Genomic DNA, 22,601 nt, shown 5'->3' with positions numbered 1-22,601 from the left:
TTATTGTTATTTCTCTATATAACTGGTGATTTATTCTGACAATAGGTTATTTGAGACATAATGAGTTAAAAACTGCGATGACTATTGTATCCTTCTTAACAATATTTTCCCCAAATTCTATTTCATCTGATATTAATATTATCAATAAAATTTAATTTTCCATTTGATATTGTATGAAATGTTAACATTTTTTATTTATAACTGGTTCTAACATTTTGTTTGAAATTATAATTTTATTTGTATCAGTAATTTTTTATTAAAGTGAAATTTACAAAACATGCAATTAAGCATTTCAAAGTGTGAAATTCAGTGGTGTTTAGTTTATTAAAAATGTTTTAGAACCACTACCTTGCTCTAGTTTCAAAACTTTTCATCACTCCAGAAAAATAGCCTGTACCCATTAAATAATCACTTCCTGTTTCTCTTTTCCCCCACCCCCTGATAATCTCTAACCTGCTTTAAATCTATACGGATTTATCTATTCTGGATATATTATATAAAAGAATAATATGTGCCTTTTTGCATCTAGATTTTTTTCACTTAACAAAATGTTTTCATGTTTCATCTTTGTAGCATATACTATACTCCTTGTTATGGCTGAATAATATTCCATTGTTTGAATATCAAAAATATTTACCACTATTTGTTTATTCACTCATTAATTGATGAACATTCCTCCCCAGCTTTGGGCATAAATCTTAGAGTGGAATTGCTGTATCATACATTATTTTTACATTTAACTTCTTGAGAAACCACCAAAATGTTTTCATCTTGGCTGCTCCATTTTACATTCTCATCAGCAATGTTGGGATTGCTATTTCTCCACACCCTAGCCAATGCCTGTTATCTTTAGCTTTTCGATTAAAGCCATCCCAGAGGATATAAAGTGAAATCTCATTGTGGTTCTGATTTGTATTTCCACAATAACCAATGATCTGAAACATGTATTAATGTGCTCCTTACAATTTGTGTACCTTCTTTGGAGAAATATCTGTGAGAGTACTTTGCACATTTTTTTAATAACAGTCTTTTGTTGACAAGTTTTAAGAGTTCTTTTAATATTCTGGATACTAAACTTTTGTCAGTCAGATATACAATTTGAAAATAGTTTCTCCTCTTCTGTCAGTTATTTTTCACTTTCTTCATAATGTCTTTTGAGGTACAAACATTTTAGTTTTTATGAAGCCTAATTTATCTACTTTTTCTTAGTTCCTTATTTTTGATGTTAAATCTAAGAATTCAATGACAAATCCAAGGTCATAAAAATTTACTTCTATGTTTTTTTCAATAGTTTTAAAATTTTAGCTCTTATATTTATGATATTGATTTAATTTTTTATATGGAGTAAGATAGAGGTCCACATTTTTTATTTTATATGTGATTGATTATTCAGTTAGCCCAGCACCCTTTTTGTTTTAAAGAATCAATTTCTTCCACAATAAATGATCTCAACTCTCTTGTTGCAAATCAATTGTCCATAGACATTTGAATTTATTTTTGGGCTCTCAATTTTATTCTACTAGTCTTTATGTATGCTTACACCAATACCATATTGCTTTGATTACAGTAGCCCTCAGTAAGCTTTGAAATCAGGAAACAGGAGTCATCTGACTGTTTTTTATGTTCATATTGTTTTAGTCACCCAAGGCCCCTTGCAGTTTCATATGAATATGAGGATTGGCTTCTCCATTTCTGCAAAAAACATTACTGGATTTTTGAAAGAGGTTGCATTGAATTTGTAGGTAGTTTGGGGTATGTTGCTATCTTAATGTTAAGATTTCTATTCCAGGAACATGGAATGTCTTTGATGTCTTTTCATTTATTTAGTTGTTTTAATTGCTTTCAATGATGATTTAGAGCTTTCAGTATCCAGGAATTTCACTTTCTTGGTGTAATTTATTCTTAAGCATTATGTTCTTTTGCATGTTATTGTAAATGAAATTATTAATCTTTGTTTTTCATTTCTTTTTATTGATAGTATATAGAAAAACAACTGACCCTGCAACTTTGCTAAATTTGATTATTAACTCTAGTTTGTGTGTTTGTTTAGTTGTATGTTATTGTTCGTATGGAAGTGGTTCTATAGGATTTCTATATATGCAGTCATAACATCTGAGAAGAGAAATAGTTTTACTTCTCTCTCTCCAATGTGGACCACATTTATTTCTTTTACTTGACTATTTTCTCCTGCTAGGATTTCCAGTATATTGTGGAACAGCAGTGATAAATGTGGTCATCTTTCTCTTGTTCATGATCTTAGGAGAAAAGTATTTGGTCTTTTATAACTGAGTGTGATGCTAGCTGTGAGTTTTTGTCATGTTAAGAAAGCTCCTTCTATTCCTAGTTTGTTGATATGTGTGTGCGTGTGTGTGTGTGTGTGTGTGTGTGTGATATATATATATATATATATATATATATATCCCTTTGCTCCATCTTTTAAGATTATCCTATAGTTTTCCTTTATTTATATGATATGTTAAATTGATTAGGTTTCTTATATTGAACTACACTTGTATTCCTAGAATAAATTACAATTGTTTAGGATGATCATTTTTTTAATGTACTGTTAAATTTGATTTGTTATTATTTTGTTGAGTTCTTTTGTATCTACATTAATAAGGAATATTGATTGCAGTTTTTTTTTTTTTTATGCTATCTTGTGTATCAGAGTAATTCTGGCCTCATAGAGCGTGTTAGAAGTATTCCCTACTCTTTTTTTTTTTTTTTTTTGAAAGCATTCAAGTAGGATTAGTGTTAATTTAATAGTTTGGTAGAATTCACCATTCAGTGAAACTATATGGTCCTTAATATTTCTTTCTTGGGAAATTATTTTTATTAAATGCATTGGGGTAAAATGCTTAATAAAATTATATATGTTTCAAGTATACAGTTCAATAATATGTCATATGTGTATTGCATTGTGTGTTTACCACCCAGAGTTAAATTTTCTTCCATTACCATATATTTGATCCCCTTTACCCTTTTCTACCTCCTCTCACCCTTTCCCTCTGGTAACCACTAAAATGTCCATGTTCATGAGTCTCTGTTTATTTATCTTGTTCATTTGTTGCTTTCAGTTTTTTATCCCACGTATGAGTGAAATCATATGGATCTCAACTTTCTTTGTCTGACTTCAAAACCACCATGAGCTCACACATGTCAAAATGGCTATTGTCAACAAGACAAGTAATAACTAGTGTTGGAGAAGTTGTGGGGAGCAAGGAACCCTTATACACTGCTGGTAGGAATGTAAATTGGTACAATCACTATGGAAAACAATATGGAGGTTTCTCAAAAAATTAAGAATAAAGTTAGTACATAACCCAGCAATCCCTCTTCTGGGTATTTACCCTCCAAATTTTAAAATACTTATCCATAGAGATATATGTACCCCAATGTTCATAGCAGCATTATTCATGGTGGCCAAGACATGGAAACAACTAAAATGCCTTCCAATAAATGATTGAATAAAGAAGATGTGGTACATTTATACAATGGAATATTACTCAGCCATAAGAAAAGATGAAATACTGCCATTTGTGACAACATTCATGAATCTTGAGGTTATTTTAATAAGGAAAATTTTTTATTACTTAATCTCTTTACTTGTCATAGATGTGTTTAGATTTTCTACTTGAGTCAGTTGTGGTAATCTGCATGTTTCTGGAAATTTTCTATTTCATCTAGATTATCTCATTTTCTTGACATATAATTTGTCATAGTATTCTTTTATATTCCTTTTGGTTTTTATAAGATCAGTAGTAATGCCCCCCTGTATTTATTTCCGACTTTAGTTATCTTTTTTTTTTTCAGTTTAGCTAAGGTCTTATAAATTTCATTTTTTCAAAGCACCAAAATTCTTTCCATTGTTTTGTATTCTCTTATCTATAATCTTTATTATCTCCTACATTCTTCTTGTTTTCTGTTGAGTTTGCTCTTGTTGAGGTGTAAAATTAGGTTATTGATTTGAGATTTTTTTTTTTAATTTAGGCATTTACAGTTATACTTTTTTCTCTGAGAACTACTTTTGCTACATTTTATAAGTCTTGGTATGTTGTGATTTTGTTTCCATTTATTTCAAAGTATTTCCTAATTTCTCCAGTGCTTTCTTTTTTGACCTATTGTTTTCAAGACTATGTTGTTTAATTTCCACATATTTTACTGATTTCCCTCTGCTGTTAATTTCTACTTCCATTCCATTGTGATCATAAAATATACTTTGTATTATTTTATTCTTTCAAAATACATTGAGAATCATTTTATGACCTAACTTGTGGTCTATCCTGGAAAATGTTGCATGTATACTTGAGATGAATATATATTTTTCTATTGTTATATGGAATGTTAATATGTCTGTTAGTTATACTTGGTTTATAGTGTTGATCAAGTCCTCTATTTCCTTTTGATATCTTGTCTAGACACTCTATCCATTATTGAAAGTTCAGTATTAAAATGTCCAAGTATTACTATAAAATGGTCTATTTCTCTCTTTAATTCTGTCAATGGTTGTTTCAGTGTCCATAATAAGGTTTTATTGGAATAGAGTCATACTCATTTAATATATTGTCTATGGCTGCTTTTGTACTACCACAGTTAATTTGAGTAGTTAAAACAGGGACCATATGGCCTTCAAAGTTTAAAATATTCACTGCCCAGGCGTTTTTGGAACGAGTTTACTCAAAAGTAATGTCAGAACCCCACAAAAATCAAGATATGATTTTTCACACAATTGCTTCTTTTGACATATATTTAAAATTGATCATGAAAAACTCCAGATATTTAACATAAGGAAGTGCTCTTTGGGTTTGTGGAAAATCATTTCAAGTGCAAAAATGTAACGTTATATTACCCGATCATGTTATCATCAACGAAAAAAAGATGGCAAAAAAAAAAAAGGAGAACACTATTATGACCAAGTAGACTCGATCCTATGATTGCATAAATTACTTAAAATGGAAAATCTGTATTTGTGAGTAAAACTTTCAAAAGATGTAATAATCGTTAGTTCCAAATACTCTTTCATGGTAATATATATAAACACACTACAACACAAGAGAATTTCTTTAAACTCTTAATGGTTATTTTCTAATATCTATCCAAGCATCATACTTAATAGTGAAACACATACAGTTTTAAAAAAATTAACAGGATAGAAATTCACAATTATGATACTATGAATCAATATTTATAATAATTATGAGTAATAAAATAATAAACAAAAGAAATATATATAAAGGTTAAAAAACATATCTTTTTTTATTATTTAGTGATCAAATAACTAAATAAACCAAAAATCCAAAAAAAAAAAATTCAAGTAAACTGAAGAATATGCTTCTCGCATAGAATTCAATAGTGTTACATATTCTAGAAACTTAAAGTAACGAAAGTAATTTGAAAAATTCCATTTAAAATAGCAATGTAAATTAAAACATATCTAGGACACATATGTGTACAATATTAAAGAGAAAATTATAGAGCCTTCATTAAGAACCTAATGAAGACACTGAAAAATGGAAACATATACCATATTCTAGGATGGAGAATTGCAAATAATAGAGAAAGATATAAATTAGATTAATTAATAGGGAGATTTAAATTAGTCTATGGATTATACATAAGTCCTATCAAACATCATGGTTTTAATGAGACTTGATTTGGCAGAACTGAACTACATAGAATAATTAAAATAGACACACCCAGGGAATGGACAAGTATGCAGGAATGAGATAGAGCCATTTAAAAGCTATAGGGGAAGACTCCCTTTGGCCAATGAAAAAATAAAACACAATTCTCTAAAACAACTCAAATTTCTCTGATGTGAGAGATTTTTTATAGGTGATAAAATGTTTGCTAAACTGTACTTTGATTTATACTTTTGCAGTATAAATATAAGTATCAAAAAGCAGTTGGTATAACTTGTGTCCAGGGAAATTCAAAGGATGGGTTCATGACGTGGTTGCTCAATTATTCTGAAAATACCCTGAAAATGCCTCTCCCATGCTCTCAAAGAATCCTTATAGACTAATTCCTAAATACTTGGTAAATTACATTTTAGATTCCTAGAAAATTAAAAATCCAAAAGACTTTTCATGTACTATTTCAAGTTTTAAAGAACCAAACAATGGACCAGGTGAAGAAGACAAATTTTGGTAAGAGTTTTTGCTAGTGGTATTTTCAGATATACACATGTGCTTATTTGGTATGATCCTGTCTTTCCTAAATTTTTATCTCACATTTCCACTGACAAACCAAGCTTATCCTGATTAAGATTAGGCTCAAGTGTCCTTCATTCCCTTCCTTATGTTTTTACCTGGAGTAGTCACTATAATGATAATTATATAATCAAAAAGATGAGCGAAAATTAGAATTTGTCCTTAGGCATTATTTGTTTGCCAACCCTTTCCTTTATTGCAAAATACAATAAAATCTCTTATTTAAAAGAAACATAAACAAAAGACAACGATTTTGAGGGTCTTTAGGGAGGTAAGAATTTCATGTGTAGGTCATTCTATTCTTTAATTATGTTCACTCAGGGGAAAGAAGCACATAATGCTTGACATGATTTTATACCAAAAACTAGTATTGGACATTTCAGTTATAAGCAATCACTACAAGAATAAATTGATATATTTAAATTTATAACAAAATAAAGCACATTTGTAACATCTGAATAAAATCATTTTTGCAATATAATTTAAGAAGAAAATTATAATTTGAGCATAGATAAAAAATAGGTATTTTGAGTGATAAGATAATCTTATCTAATTGTTTGAATGTGATGACTTTATCTTTGATTATGCCTTTTATCTGTGTCAATAAGAAAAGCAAGAATATAATTCTTCAAAAGATCATTTTGTGACTTCTCTAACATATACTTTTAGATTAGATATTTTTTTCAGTAATATGTCAGCCAACCTCTGTCTTTCTTCTTACCTACTCACATTTAAACTTCTTAAAGTGCTAATTACTTGGAATGAAATAAAAGAAATAATCGTTCCTTTTTTTCCTTTCAGAGTTTCATTGGATAAAGAGATTTCTGAGTCCCATTTTTTTTTAATGATTTGTAAGTTTAATTTTCAACAGACTAAAATGTTATAAATCAACATAAATTTAATTAATCTGTGTTTTATTCAACCATTTTAACATTGTTATGTCGAATAACTAGCTTAAGAATATTTATGTTTTGTATATTGTTTCTGTCCTGGAGAAACAAATAACAAAATATTTTGTACTTATAATTTAATATGTTAGAAATCTAAGCATGTTATACTATCCACAACCTTCCCATGAAAATAAACATGAAAATATTTTTTTGTACAAAGAAAATACTGTCACCTACATCGTAAAGGAAAAAGAAGCAGAAACCACAGTCCATGTATGGAGAATTCTCGCTAATTACAACATAAACACAGAAGACCTTTCTTAAATAGCCTATCACATTCTCCTCCTTCTGAAACAAAATTGAACAAATTATCTTAAAGGAAGAAACATATTATATCATATTCACTGCCAGTATTTAAATACAAGATATAAGGTTTTAAAGACCATCTCACAATGATTTGACTATGGCTTAAGTAATCGAATCATTCCTATTTCTCTACCCTCACCACATTATCAGCTTCCCTCTCACTCTAAACATCAGAAGGTATAATACTAAGTACCATGTGGGTCAATGAGGAGAGGGAGAGATACTTCGAAATTCTTTTATACTGACATTTCATACAGGGATTTTTTTTTTTTTATTGTGTAAATGCAAGGTGTTCAATATGATGATTTGATGAATGCATATATTGTGAAATTATTACCACAATATGGTTAATTAATGCAATTTGATACTACTTTAACTGGAAATTGTTTTCTTTTTAAATTAAATTTATTGGGGCGACATTGGTTAATAAAATTATATGTTTCTAATATACAATTCAATAATATATCATCTGTATATTGCATTGTTGAACACTATGTCATTCAGAAAAGAACTTCAAACTCCATCAGATTTTCTAGGCAAGTGTTTGTAGCAAGAGAATATAAACTTTCTGGGGACAAGCCCATTAGAAGATTTGTTGGATATTGCGTATTTAATAACTAGATATACAAGCCTGAGTTCAGAGGAAGAAATTTATGGGTGCTCATTTATACACATAGGTGGTAGAGGGGGTTAAAGAGGTGGCAATAGGATATTTAGACCAAAACACACAATTCCTCCCCTATTTGATTTCTATTGCTCATCCTAGCACCAGTAATCCAAACCAGAAATGAAAAAGCCAATCTTCACATTCACATAAAAACATAACAGGATCTGAATAGCCAGAGCAATACTGAAAAAAGAAAACAAATGGAGGACTCACATGCCAAATTTTAAGACTTACTATTAAACTATAATAAACAAAATAGTGTGCTATTCTAGTATGAGCATACAAATATAGACCAGTGGAAAAGAATTTAGAGTCCAGAAATAAACCTAAATTCTATAGTCAATTGATTTAAATTTCCTATAATTTTCACGTGTGACAAAATATTATTCTTTTTTAAACTATTTACAAATCCTAATATTCTTAACATATGGGCTGTATAAAAATAGGTGATAAGGCTGTAGTTCACTCACTTCAAAGGCATCTTTTTATTTAAATTCACTTTATTATCTGATTTGATACACTTCGAAATATTGTTCAGGTGTTTTTCTGAATTTCTGTATTTTCTATACTTCTATATCAAATAGTTGATTTATCCTGGTAATGAAAAGTTACATCCAGAAAGTACTATTCTACCTCTAAATTACTGAACTCCAATAGTATTTTCTTTCTCTATTTTGTTTACCTCTCTATCACTTCATCTCCTTTGTCTCTCACTCAATATTACAAGCTATAATTCTACATATTTTTCGCTCCTTAAATAAATAATTTATTTAATGTTTCCAGGGAATTTCTTATTCCAGATTTCCTATACCATTGCTTGCAACAGTGTAGAGACATGAGGAAAATAGAAATTATGAAAATGCTTAATTCAGATTATCCTTCCACTAGTAACTTCATAAAAATTGCATTGCCAATCACTAAGGAAAACAGAAAATCATTGAGGACTGAGGCAACTAAAAAAGTTCATATTCAAAAACTCTAATTTTTGCAAGAATAGATACTTTTAAATTTTTATTACGTATGTAATATCTGCACTTAGAGACTTAACACAAAGCAAGTAATCAAAATGCTTACTGTCATAATCAATTTGATGCTAGTTTGTTTTGTGATTATATCTCCCAATTCCAGAATAGATGAAAATAGACATATTAATAAGATGGAAATTCACTATAGACTTCTAAAAAAGACAATGATTATTAAGAGTTGATAAGGAAAATCTACCTCAAGAGTACCTAACTGTCTTTTGACATTCTGACAGAAAGAGAATTAAAACTTGTTAATGACAAATATAAATTTTTCAGATAATCAAGGTAAGATTGGATTGTCTAACTTAAGTTTTGTTTGTTCTAGAATAAAGATTTATTTTTTTACAAAGCAGCCATTCAATAAAGAAACAAAGTATATTTAAGAGATCATGATAACTAATATAATCTTAGTGTCTAAAAAAGAAATATCTATATTACAGAAAGGTAAATAAATTTCTTTACAAAAAATGAGGGGTCATAAATTCACCAATCAATTAAAGGCACTTATTTCCTCCATTTCAATAGAAACTTCACAGTGCTCCCAGAGAGACTATTTTATAGCTATGTTACCTACTTTAATAAAGAAATTATGAGGTTTCAAATTAAGCCTTAAAATGTAACAGTCATAAAATATTTGAATTTTAAACCGTTATTGTTTTCAATGCTATATTTTTAGAAGGTAGATTTGCATATTAACATCATTGTAAGCCATGATTAATTACAGAATTGTGGTTAAATCACTGACATGAAAACAACATATATCTGACTTTTCCAGAGAGACACTTGCCGGTCATTAAGTAATAACTTTATAGAAAGTAGAACTTCAAAAATATATAAAATGCATAGCTAATGAATTACCAGAATGAAAGTACACATCTAGCTGGCTGGAGAGTTATATGTCAGGTGCCAATTACCAAATGCATTACATTTGATTTTATGCTACTTTTGGATTTTACCTTATGAAATTATATATATTAATATTGCACATGAAAGGTAGTAAAAAAAATGCTAGCAAATTCACAGTAGAAAATAAATGCAAATCGGGCATACCTAAAGGTGAGTAAGAATTTTACCACTCTAAACTATTAATTTTAAGATCACAATGATAATCAAATATAAATTCTTAGATTGAAAACAACTATCAATTTGAAATATGTTTATATATATATTAAAAATAGAGTGATATTGGAGAGTGACAATGAGAGGACATCCAAGTGTGCAAAGAGTTTAGGCAATCTGTATACAGATTTTATGTGAGGAGAGAATAATCAGGACAGGGCTGATGAAGTATGTAAATCAGCTGAGTGTTTCTTGGAACAGGATAGATATTACACTATAAAATTAGGGAATGTAAGAATATAATATTTTAAAACAACCCAATTGAGCATGAGAGAAGAAATGCACAAGTCAATAAAGCAAACAATAGCATGAATTTCCTGAGTACATCATCAGTTAGAGACCAAGAATGCATTTTCTTTAAGAAATAATGAAGAAAATGCATCAATAAAATAGATGAACAGTTATAGGAAACAATAAGTTGGCGGGAGAACACATAAAGAAGACTATCTTTCATGAAAGTATAAGATAAATTATTAAAATTCCAGGTTACAATTGAGATAGTTAGTGAAAGATATATATATTTTTTAAAACAAAGCATTTTGAAGGATCTCGTTCATTAAAAGAAAAGTCACAATGTCGAATAAACAGCAGAGAATGTATAATCGATAAAATGAGAATTGGTTCAGAAAGCCAATGTAAAATAGATAAAAAATAGAACTAAGACAGCAATCACAAGACTTTTCTCAGTAATGAGAAAATCATTGATAACTAAGAAAATGTGGAAGTCTTGAGATGAAACTAAAAAGTGAAAGACAATTGGCAAGTATGTAGAAAGTCGGATGAGCATCTCAGAGTTTGATCATCTATCTGTGTTAGTAAAATTACTTTAAATTCCAGTTAGCTATATCCTTCATGCGTCATGATCCCAGAGTAATAGTTTTCTACATAGATTCTTATTTACTGTAGTGAATCCATGTCTCAGTAACTAAAATGATGCTATTCTGTCAACTTTGAAAAATTTACAAGGTAATTGTTTTGAGAGTTATCCAATTAAAGAAAATATTTGATAATCTTAATGAAAAAGAACAATGGTAAGTCTAGCTATGAGATAGAAAAGGATCTAGATGACAAGATGTGTTTTGCCAAGAGAAATAATTCCATTTCCCCTTTTCCCCCCAGTTCTTCTAAAACCAGAGGGAAAAAAAGAGAACAAAAACTAGAGTTTATATATTATCCCATTTGTTCCCATAACTAGTCAATTAGATCAATGCTTTGATCTCCATTTCATATATACAGAAACTAGGTATTTGCTAGGAAATGATAGAATTGGGATTGATTGGATTAGTTCTGCTAATAGTTGATTGGACTAGAATGTTATTAAAGCCACAGAGACACAGAAAAGCCTAGTGGTTAAAAGCAATGACTTTGAGGTCAGCCTGTATGGTTTGTAACCCAGATCAGGCACTTCCATTCAACTGTGTAACTTGGTAATTTTCTAAATCTATGTATCTTATTTTCTTGTGTGTAAAATGGGCAAATAATCATACTTTAAGGAGTTTTATGAGGATTATATGAGTTATTGATTACAAAAATTGAGAAAAATGTCTGGCACATAGCAAGTTCTATGAGTATTTTTTAAGTAACTATTCTCTTCTTAGCTATGAGAGGAATATTTACATATGCTGAAAAGCAATACTGAGAATGCTTGCACTAAACACTTCACTAGGCTGTACTGTTTGTACTTAATTCTCTGATTTTTTTTTCTTTTTTTTTTGACCAGCTGCCATTTGGTTCCAAATGGAAATATTTTTTGAATTTGTTGCAAGGGTTTCAAGCACAATTTAAAGCAGGAACTATTTTTTTTTTTTCTGGAAACCTTGGGCAGTGTAAATAATCAATAGTAAGTCAAGAAATGTTTTATACCATGATAGTATTGCTCATCTTCTTTTGGCTTTTTCCATTTTTATAGTCTGTAGTTGATAGATTGTGCATGGATAATGGAACAAAATACTAACAAAAGAGATATTCATAGTTCATATGTCTTTGATGTTGAAATGTTCCCTGAGAGTGTTAACTCTGAATCATGTTTAAGATTCAAATAGTATCTCATTCATCAGATGTCCTGATGTCCTTTCCTGTTCGATATTTCTCAGAAACTTCTTTACTATTCAGGATTATTCTACTTTTCTTTGTTCTTCTTCATTTGGAAGAGCATCCCCTACAATATTACCCTCATTGGATTATTTTATGTACTTGAGATGATAAAAGGAAAGATTAAACAAAAGCTATTGAGTAAATAGAGAAATTATAAGAGTAATATTGTCAAGCTGCATTCCTGGTCTTAATTATGATCCTCTCTAATGATTAAAAAAAAATCTGTTTCTTATACATAATAGAATATTACTCAGCCATAAGAAGAGATAAAATGCTGACATTTGCAACAACATGGATTGACCTTAAGATAATCAAGCTAAGCAAAATAAGCTACATAGAAAAAAGTTGAAAAACACATGATATCACTTATATGTGAGATATAAACCTAAAAGCAACAAACAGGGCAAACAAACTGAGGCTTATAGACATGGACAATGGACTAGTGTTTACCGAGGGGGGGGCGGAGTGTGGAGAGAGGAGGTAAACAAGGTGAAAGGGGTCAGATACATGGTGACAGAAAGAAACCTAACTATGGGCTATGAGCACACAATGCAATATATATATGCCTTACTGTCGAATTTTATACCTGAAACTTGCTAGATTTTGTTAACAATGACAACTAAAATAAAAATAAATTAAAAAAAAATCTGTTTCTGAAACTAGATAATCCCCTTTTGTTTTTTAGTAATAATCCATTAAACTCCTCTTGCCATGATTTTTCAAACATCTTTAATGAAAAAGAGATAAAAGACTTCAGGTAAGCTTTTACTATGATCATTATTTAATATATGACTACTGTCATCGAGGTTCTTGTCTATTTCAGAAGAGTGGTTATATTACTATATTGAGTCTGCTAAACATCCTAGTTCATTAGTTCTGGCCAAGAGAAAGACTTGGTTCATTAGTCAGAGGAATTAACTCATCCGTCATACACAATAATACAAAAGATGAACATCAACTGCCATTCTTTCTTTTACAAATAATCATTTCCCCTCTAACATTCTCTATCTTATATTAAAAATCAATTATTTTTTACACCATCTTATAGTAGATGAATTAAAAACTTTGATTTTGTTCAACAAAATTGGCTTTTAAAAGAGAAATGACTATGGAAATATGAAAAACTTGATGTCTTAATTAATAATTTACATATAATTTACTCCACTTTTTGTTATGTACCAAATACTTTGCATTGATTCATCCAACCTTCTAAAAGGACAGATATTATTCTGTGTTTAAGGTATTCAATTATTAAGGTAAATAATCATCAGATAGTTAAGAGGCTTGCCTAGGATTACACTGATAGCAAATGCATGAGTCATAAAAAGCCAAACCTGCTGGTTCCTGATCTTGTCCCTATTCAACATTTTCCAGGAATATTTAAATGCCATTTTAAGTGAATCCCTATTGCCTTGCTACTTTTTTAAAAATTTGGACTTAGATGAAATTATATTTTTTTAAAAAAATAAAGTCAGTAATATATATTTTTCTTGTTCAGTCTCATGTAAATGGCATTTTCTATTTCGAATGGGCATGCATTAAGGCCTGCTATCCAGCTCCCTCAGAGGACTTGTTTCCAGGTGATTTATCTTCTTGCTACGAGACTTTCCTCTCATAAAGATGAGTGTCATTATCCAGAAGTGGAGACTGTATAGTTCTCACCAAGGATTATGTCAATGGAAGCAGACAGGCCATAGCTTACTTATTACATTATTCTATAACTGTTATTTCACCTTTCCAGTTCTGAGTAATGGTTAATGGCATATCTATTTTTCCAGTCATCTAGTTTAGCAGTGTGCCTTAAACACTGGAGAAAAACAATAAATATTTGTTAAATAAGATTGAATTAATTTTTGAGGAGGATTTTGTTTATTGCCAAATTTAAAGTAAAATTAAAACACAAATCAAGTGTTATTTTTCCAATTCATTTTTTAAATCAGATTAAAATAAAGCTGACAATAAAATTGAAAAGAAAATAGTATATACTGCTGTCTGCAAATTTTCAATTTCTATTCCCAATTTATTCATAAAATACTCTTGTGCAGGGTGTAGAAATCAAAAATTTAAATGAGGGCATATTTACTGCTTTACATTTGAAGATAACTTTTGAGTTTAATGCTTAAAAAGATGGCATATTTTGATTATTTGAGCCTCTTAAAAAGCTGTCTCAAAAAAATCTTAAACCAACTTTTTAAAAAACATACTTATTAATTAACATAAAAATTTTCAGCTTTAGTATTTCAATATATTTCATTCTCGGTTCTTGACATTGGTTCCTCTCTAACTCTGATATTATGGAGATTGTTTTCATGCCAATCTTTATAATTTTATTGAGGGAAACAATGAAATACAATTTGAAAAGACATTTCATTTTAATATGTTCTTGAAATAGTACTTTTATTTCTAATGGAGATTGACATGGATATTCCTTTTTTTTTTTTTTTCTTTTGGATTATTAAACAATTTATTATCTGGATTGCAGTTTTAGAGGCCATAGGAGTAAAGATGTATTACAACATCTTGAATAGCCTTTGTGTTGACAACAGTCATTACAATCCCCAATATATCACAGAAAGAACGAATTATCTTGTCCTTAGCTAAAGCTACTGCACAGAGTTAAAGAAATTTCATATTAAATGTATTTATTTTAGAGTAAATTAGTTGATATTTAAGACAGAAAGCTTCCTTTCTACTTTTATTTTTCCCTAGACTATGAATACATCCAGAATGTTTTAAAATATAAACCAAAAGATACTATTTATGACACATTTAAAGAGAATAAAATTTACTCTGAGTTGAGAAAATAAATGTATTTTATTTATTTAATGTGAACAAAAATGACAGGTACATTTATAGAAAGCTGATAGAAATATTGGACATATTTATAAAATTGATGTAGGAAATAAAACCATTAAGGCTTAAAATAAACTGTGCTAATACAAAGTGGACTGTGGCTTAAAGCATTACAATTTTTTTTCTCTTAAAATTGATCGAAGGTCATCTAAGTCAATTTAATTTCTCTGATAATTTAAAATTCTGGATGTGGTATGTGTCAAGGAGCTCAGAGCTTCTAGAGTTTTCTATCAAATCAAAAGGGCATTACTGCTATTCTTTGTTTAAGGAGAGCAAACCTTCTTAGAGTTTTATTGTTTTCAAGGCTATATTTTTGATTTTGTTGTCATAGAGCACTGATACATGGCCACAGCAATCCATAAATTAATAAATAATAATGCTTGTCTAACCACAGGCACCAAGGCTTCTCTGCAGCATTTATTTCCTAGAGTATGTTCAGCACCCTCCTTCCATTATTTCAAATGCTGTTTTAATTAAGTGGCAAATACTAAGAGGAAGGTGATATTCCAGGGTGACGGAAAGGCCCTCTATCTGTCGGCTTTTTATTCTAAAATTTCTAAGTAATTACCACTTGAACCTATAGAGTAAGAAAGAAGGGACTTATGTGATTATGGGAAGATGCTGACTGCTCTCAGCACTGCTACTGTGACAGCAATAAGACAGACTAAATTCATTCCCTTTCATAGCCATAACTTGGTAAACAAACTTTTGTGTTACCTTCTATCAGCAAAGTAAGAAGATATTAGGCTCATGTTTAGGTATAAAATGTCACTATCAATCCAAAGTCTTGATTAGAGTGCTTGGTAGCATTATTATTTAAATAATGGCCCAAAGCTCCTTTAGCAGGCAGAATCTTTTTTTTTTTTTTTTCAAAAGTCGTGGTAGAAGCAGAGATTTCTTTGGGCATTAGCCATTTTTAATTTAAATTCTCATGTAAATGCACCTGATTGTTGGCAAAAATACTTTGAAAATTACAGGGCATCATTCCCAATCAAAATAAATCCCAAATAAAACAACAGATTATGTTATAAAAAAATATGAATGTAAAAATACAGTATTTTCCATCTTTAGGTCAGTATTACATGTAATGCAAGAGATACGATTAATCTGTTCAGAATCAAATGTCAATCATAACATGAGAAAATATTTGCCTTACATGGATATACCAAGAAGAAAAATAGCTGTGTTTCATTAGAGTTAGTGATGTGATCAAGAATCAATCTTCCTCAATTGTGAAATAAAATGGGGTTTATATTCAAGATTTAGGTAAAAATTTAAGTCGTGAAAGTACTTTAGAGAATCAAAACACTAAATTACTCATGTCTTGACTTGAGTCTTGTGTATACTAAAATATTAGCCCTTCTGTCTGTGATGGTTGTCAATATTTTCTCCTAATATATTAATAATTCTTTCATTTGCTTACAGAACTTTGAGTTTAAATTTTAATATAATAAACTTTATCATTCTTTAACTTATGACTTCCAGCTTTTGTGTTGTATTTTAAAAAGGCTGATAGTGTTCTCAAATTGCCCCCCCACACACACAAAAAAACATATATTCATGTTTACTTCTGGTACTTTTATTATTTCACATTATTAAGTTCTGATCCATTTGGAGTTTATTCTGATGTACAATGTGGTGAAGTATAAAAAAAAATTTATCTTTTCCATGTGACTAAATGTCTAAATATAATTTATAGGCATACCTAGTTTTATTGTGTTTTGATTTATTGTGCTTCACAGATATTGTGTTTTTATAAAGCAAAGTTCTGTGGCAACCCTTCTTCAAGCAAGTCAATCAGCACAATTTTTCCATCAGCATTTGCTTACTTCATGTCTCTGTGTCACGTTTTGGTAATTCTCTCAATATTTGGAACCTTTCATTATTATTATATTTATTATGATCATGTGTGAACAGTGATCTTTGATATTAGTATTGCAATTGTCTTGGAAAGCCATGAACCACACTTGTACATGACAGCAAACTTAAAGTCAGTATATTGTGTTCTGACTGCTCCATTGACCATCCATTTCCCTATCCTTTTAGGACCTCCCTATTACCTGAGATACAATGATATTGAAATTAAGCCAATTAATATCCCTACAATGGCTTCTAAGTGTTCAAATGAAATGCCAAGTTGCACATCTCTCACTTTAAATCAAAAGCTAAAAATGATTAAGCTTAGTAAGAAAAGCATATTGAAAGCCGAAATAGGGCAAAAGCTAGGCCTTTTACATGAAAAAGTAAGCCAAGTTGTGAATGATAAAAAAAAAAAAAGTTATTGAAGAAAATTGTAAGTACTATGCCAGTGAACACACAAATGATAAGAAATAAAACAGACTTATTGCCTATATGGTGGAAGTTTGAGTGTTTTAGAGAGATCGAATGAGCCACAACATTCCCTTAAACCAAAGCCTAATTGATACCAAGGCCCTGTCTTTAATTCTATGAAGGCTGAGAGAGGTGAAGAAGCTGCTGAAGAAAAGTTTGAAGTTAGAAAGTTTTGGCCATGAGGTTTAATGAAGGAAGCCATCTCCATAGCTTCAAAGTGCAAGATGAAGCAGCAAATGCTGATGGAGAAGAAGCTGCAGCAAGCTATCTGGATCTAGCTAAGATAATTACTGAAGATGGCTACAGTATACAACAGATATTTGATGTAGACTAAACAGCCTTAGATTAGAAGAAGATGCCATATAGGACTTTCATAGCTTGAGAGAAGTCACTGCTTGGCTTCAAACTTCAAAGGACAGTCTGACTCCTGTTAGAGGATAACACAGCTGGTGACTTTAAGTTAGAGCCAATGCTCATTTACCATTCTGAAAATCCTAGCACTATGAAGCGTTATGTTAAATCTACTTTACCTGTGCTCTATGAGGGGAAGAACAAAACCTAAATGATAGCACATCTGTTTACAACATGGTTTACTGAATATTTTAAGCCCACTGTTGAGACCTAACTGCTCAGAAAAAAAAGATTGCTCTCTTTTTATTACCGCTCATTGACAATGTACCTGGTCACCTAAGAGCTCTGGTAGAGAAATATAACCAGATTAATGTTGTTTTTATGGCTACTAACACAATATCCATTCTGCAGCCATGGATCAAGGAGTAATTTTGACACTCAAGTCTTATTATTTAAGAAATACATTTCATACGGGTATAGTTCCATAGATAGTGGTTTCTCTGATGGATCTGACAAAACAAATTGAAAGCCTTCTGGAAAGGATTCACCATTCTAGATGTCATTGAGAACATCTCTGATTCGTGGGAAGAGGTCAAAATATCAACATTAACAGGAGTTTGGAAGACATTGACTTCAATCCTCATGGATGATTTTGAGGGGTTTAAAATCTCAGTGGAGGAAATAACTGTAGATGTTGTGGAAATAGCAAGAGAAGTAGAATTAGAAGTAGAGCCTGAAGATGTGACTGAATTGCTGCAATATCTTGATCAAACTTTAACAAATGAGGAATTGCTTCTTATAGATGATCAAAAAAAGTGGTTTCTTGAGGTGAAATCTTCTTGTCAAGATGCTGTGAAGATTGTTTAAATAACAACACGTGGTTTAGAATATTACATAAGGTTAATTGATAAAGCAGCGACAGGATTTGAGCTGCCAGACTTCAATTTTGAAATAAGTTCTACTGTGGGTAAAATGCTATCAGAAAGAATTGCATGCTACAGAGAAATCTTTTGTGAAAGTCAATTGATGCAAAGAACTTATTTTCTGATTTTAAGGAATTGCTATAGCCACCCCAACCTTAAGCAACAACAACTCTGATCTCTCAGGAGCCATAAACATGAGGCAAGACCCTCCAACACTGAAAAGATTACTACTTGCTGAAGGCTCAGATGATGTTAAGCATTTAGATGTATTTTTAAAACTATGTTCAATGTTTTTTAAAATGTATTACTATTGCACACTTAATGTACTATTGTATAGTGTGAACATAACTTTTATTTGCACAGAGAAAGCAACAAATTTATTGCAATATCACTTTATTGCAATATTTGCTTTATTATATTGGTCTGGAACTGAACCGGCAATATCTCCAAGGTATGCCTATATTCGAAAAGTCTAATTTTACCCTGTAGATTTGAGACAGTCTTTTACTGCATACGAAAACACAGTAAATCATTGTGTCTGTGTCTGGATTTTCTAGTCTGTTCTTTTTTAAAAATTTGTGTATGTACTAAATTCAAATTTCAATTATTGGAGATTTATAATATTTTTATGGAAGGTTATTCCACCCTTTTTCCTTTATTTTTCAAAGCTTTTCTGAATATTCTTGATTCTTTATTACAATATATATTTAAGAGCTGTCTACTTAAAGGAAAAAAAAACCATGGTGTTTATTTCTTTTTTAGTCACAGACTTAGTTTATTGTTGCAATTAAGAGCACAGATTATAGGTTAAATTCTATTTCAATCCAGAATTTATATATCCAGCAAGTTATTTAAAATCTTCTGGCTCAGTTTCATATCTATAGTGATAGACATAATACTATCTATGTCTTGAAATTATTTAGAGGATTACACATATTAATATGTGTTATGATCTTAGAAGTATGCTTAAAACATTAAAAGAGTATATAAATTTAGTTGTTATGTGTTATTAATTTATAAACAATAACAATATGAATATAGGTAAAATTAACATCTTAGTTATGCTATGTCTTCTTATCCAAGATGATGGTTTATATTTTCATTTGTAGAAGTCCATTTTTGACTAAAAGTTTTTTTAATGTTTTATTTTTCTGGACATATCAAATTTATTTCTAACCATTTTCTTTTCTTGATGCTATCAAAATTATATTTATAAGATTATTTCAAGTTTTGCAGTAAGTGATAGTGTATGCATTCTTAGTGCAGTATAATATTCCTTTGAATTGGCAGACTATATTTATCCAGCATCATCTTCATTGGCATTTGGATTGTGTCCAGAGTTCTGTAATTACTACCAATATTGATATGAAAATTCTTTTATATATCTTATATCGTACATACACAAAAGTTTGTGTATAGTCTATACCTAGGAGTGAATTTGGTAGATTTGGTGGAATGCACATTTTCAAATGTATGATATAATTTCACATGTTTTCCCAAATGGTTGCATCAATGAACAACTCACCACAGTAGCATTTACGGATTCTCATTGCTCCTTATTGCTGAAGTTGGCTAAACTGATGTTTGACTTTTAGGTGTTAATATTTTGATGAAATGATATTATACTGTTTCAATTTGTAGTTAGATATTACTAAAATGATTTTAGACACCTTTTAATGTTTCATTAGCCATCCATGCATGTTTTCTATTCTTTGGAATGACTATCAATTTTCTTTGTCCATTTCATTCATTATTAGGATGCTTGACTGTTTTACAGAATTTTGAGAATTCTTCATACAATCAAGATACTAATCCTTAGTTACATATATTACAAACAATTTTCTCATATTTTTGTCTTTTCACTTTTATATAATCCATTTTTATGGATATAACTTCTTAATTTTAATATGAGGTAATTTATAATATTTTATTATATGGTTTCTATTTTTTATGTTTTCAGAAATCTACCCATATTCTGAAGTCAAAGACATATTCATTCACATAAAGCAAAAAAAAAAAAAAAAAAAAAAAAAAAACTTGACAAAATTATTCCTTTTATACTTGGCATGATTGAGAGCTTTATTGAAGTTAAGCACCTTCCATTTAAAATTTTAAATGAAGATCAGGAAAGAAGTGTGCTCCTATACTAGTCTTAGCATTGTATTTTATTACTATGTCCTTAACCATTTCATTCATCATACAGCCAACAGGGCTATGGTCATTTCATTTGTGAAATGAGATCAACAATCTCTAAAGATACATGTTCCCACCCTCATAAGATCACACTTTCATTATCAACCAACATTTCTTTGGAATTTGTAGAAGCAATGTTGGAAAATTACCAGTGGGCATCTAGGAGCTCTAAAATTAATATAAATAGTATGTTAATTAAATTAATTTCAAAGCCCCTCTGTATCCAAGACTATTAACTTCCTATATAATTATCTTTTGCAAATATGTCCAGCCATATTGTCTTGATGCTGCATTTACAATGTATGTACAATGTATGTGTCAATAATACAAATAATACAATTTCGATATAGAAATATTATCAAAAGGTTGAGTTAAGCTAAGAGTTCAATAATTAATTCCCAATGCAAGCTACAATACACACACATACACGCACGAAACCAAAGACATTACATTTTGAAATAAAAATCTCTCTTTTAAGTTAAAAGTTAAGAATAAATTCACACCCAAATCTTATGCTTCTTGCCTTAGCCATAGTAGTACTAAATTTTAAACAGGGCTGTGATTCCTTTTGTTGCTACAGGCCTTATCTGTCTTTGTGAGATAGAACATAATTATTTCAAGACTTTATAATGTGGATTATTTTATTCCCATTGCTCTTATAGTCCTTACATTTTTGGGTAAAAAATTTATTCAAGCTTAACAGGCATAGAGAAAAAGACATACATATACAGCTTAATAAGTTTGTATGACATTAACATTCCATGTAATCAGTACCCACCCAGATTAAAAAATGGGACATAATTGGCCCCGAGAAACCCTCATGTCTCCGCTGGTCTTTACCTCTTTCTCTCTTTCTCCAATAACTACTACTCTGATATTTAACATTATATTTTGATTTGCCTATTTTTGAAATTCATATAAATGTAATCATTACAGTGCATATTCTTTTGCATTTGGCTTCATTGTCTTTTATCTGTATTAAAACATAGAGCAATAGCTCATTGATTTTCATGGTCTTAGAGAATTTCGTTATGTGAACATACTAGAATTTATCCATTCTACAGTTGGTAGACATTTTTCCTTTAGTTGAAGCTATTTTTAATAAGAAAATAAATATACTTATATATGTCTTTTAGTGGTCATATATTCACATTTGTTTAGCATACATGTAAAATTATAATTTCCTGATCACAGGGTGTGTTCGGCTGTAGTAGATACTGCCAGAGTTTTCCCGAGTGCCATACCAAATTTCACCTCATAAGCAGTGATTGAATGTCAATTGTTTTATTCTTGCCCAAACTTAAAATTACCTTTATTACTTTTTTTTAATTTTAGTCATTCTTTATTGATGTGTGGTGGTAGTATATTATGGCTATAATTTATTAATTTGGTGAATAGAGAAGTTGAGCATCTTTTTATATGTAAGTAGTCTTTGGAAACCATCTGACTGATGTCAAAGACTTCTGTCTCCTTTTCCATGAGTTGCCTAACATTTTGTTATTTATATATAGGAGTTCTTTATATATACTGGTGCATTGAAATTATGTTTTCTGAAATTTTGGGTTGCCTTCTCATTC

The 22,601-nt window shown here is 30.0% G+C and overlaps 1 pseudogene; it reads left to right on the top strand.

The window, feature by feature from the left end:
• The first annotated feature begins 17,331 nt into the window (after positions 1-17,331).
• Positions 17,332-22,296, top strand: LOC118606899 (annotated as a pseudogene).
• The last annotated feature ends 305 nt before the right edge of the window (positions 22,297-22,601 follow it).

Source organism: Rousettus aegyptiacus, unplaced genomic scaffold (genome assembly GCF_014176215.1).
Source record: "Rousettus aegyptiacus isolate mRouAeg1 unplaced genomic scaffold, mRouAeg1.p scaffold_m13_p_8, whole genome shotgun sequence".
Lineage (NCBI taxonomy): Eukaryota > Metazoa > Chordata > Mammalia > Chiroptera > Pteropodidae > Rousettus > Rousettus aegyptiacus.
Note: the sequence above shows the minus strand (reverse complement) of the source record. Positions and strands in the feature narration are given on the sequence as shown.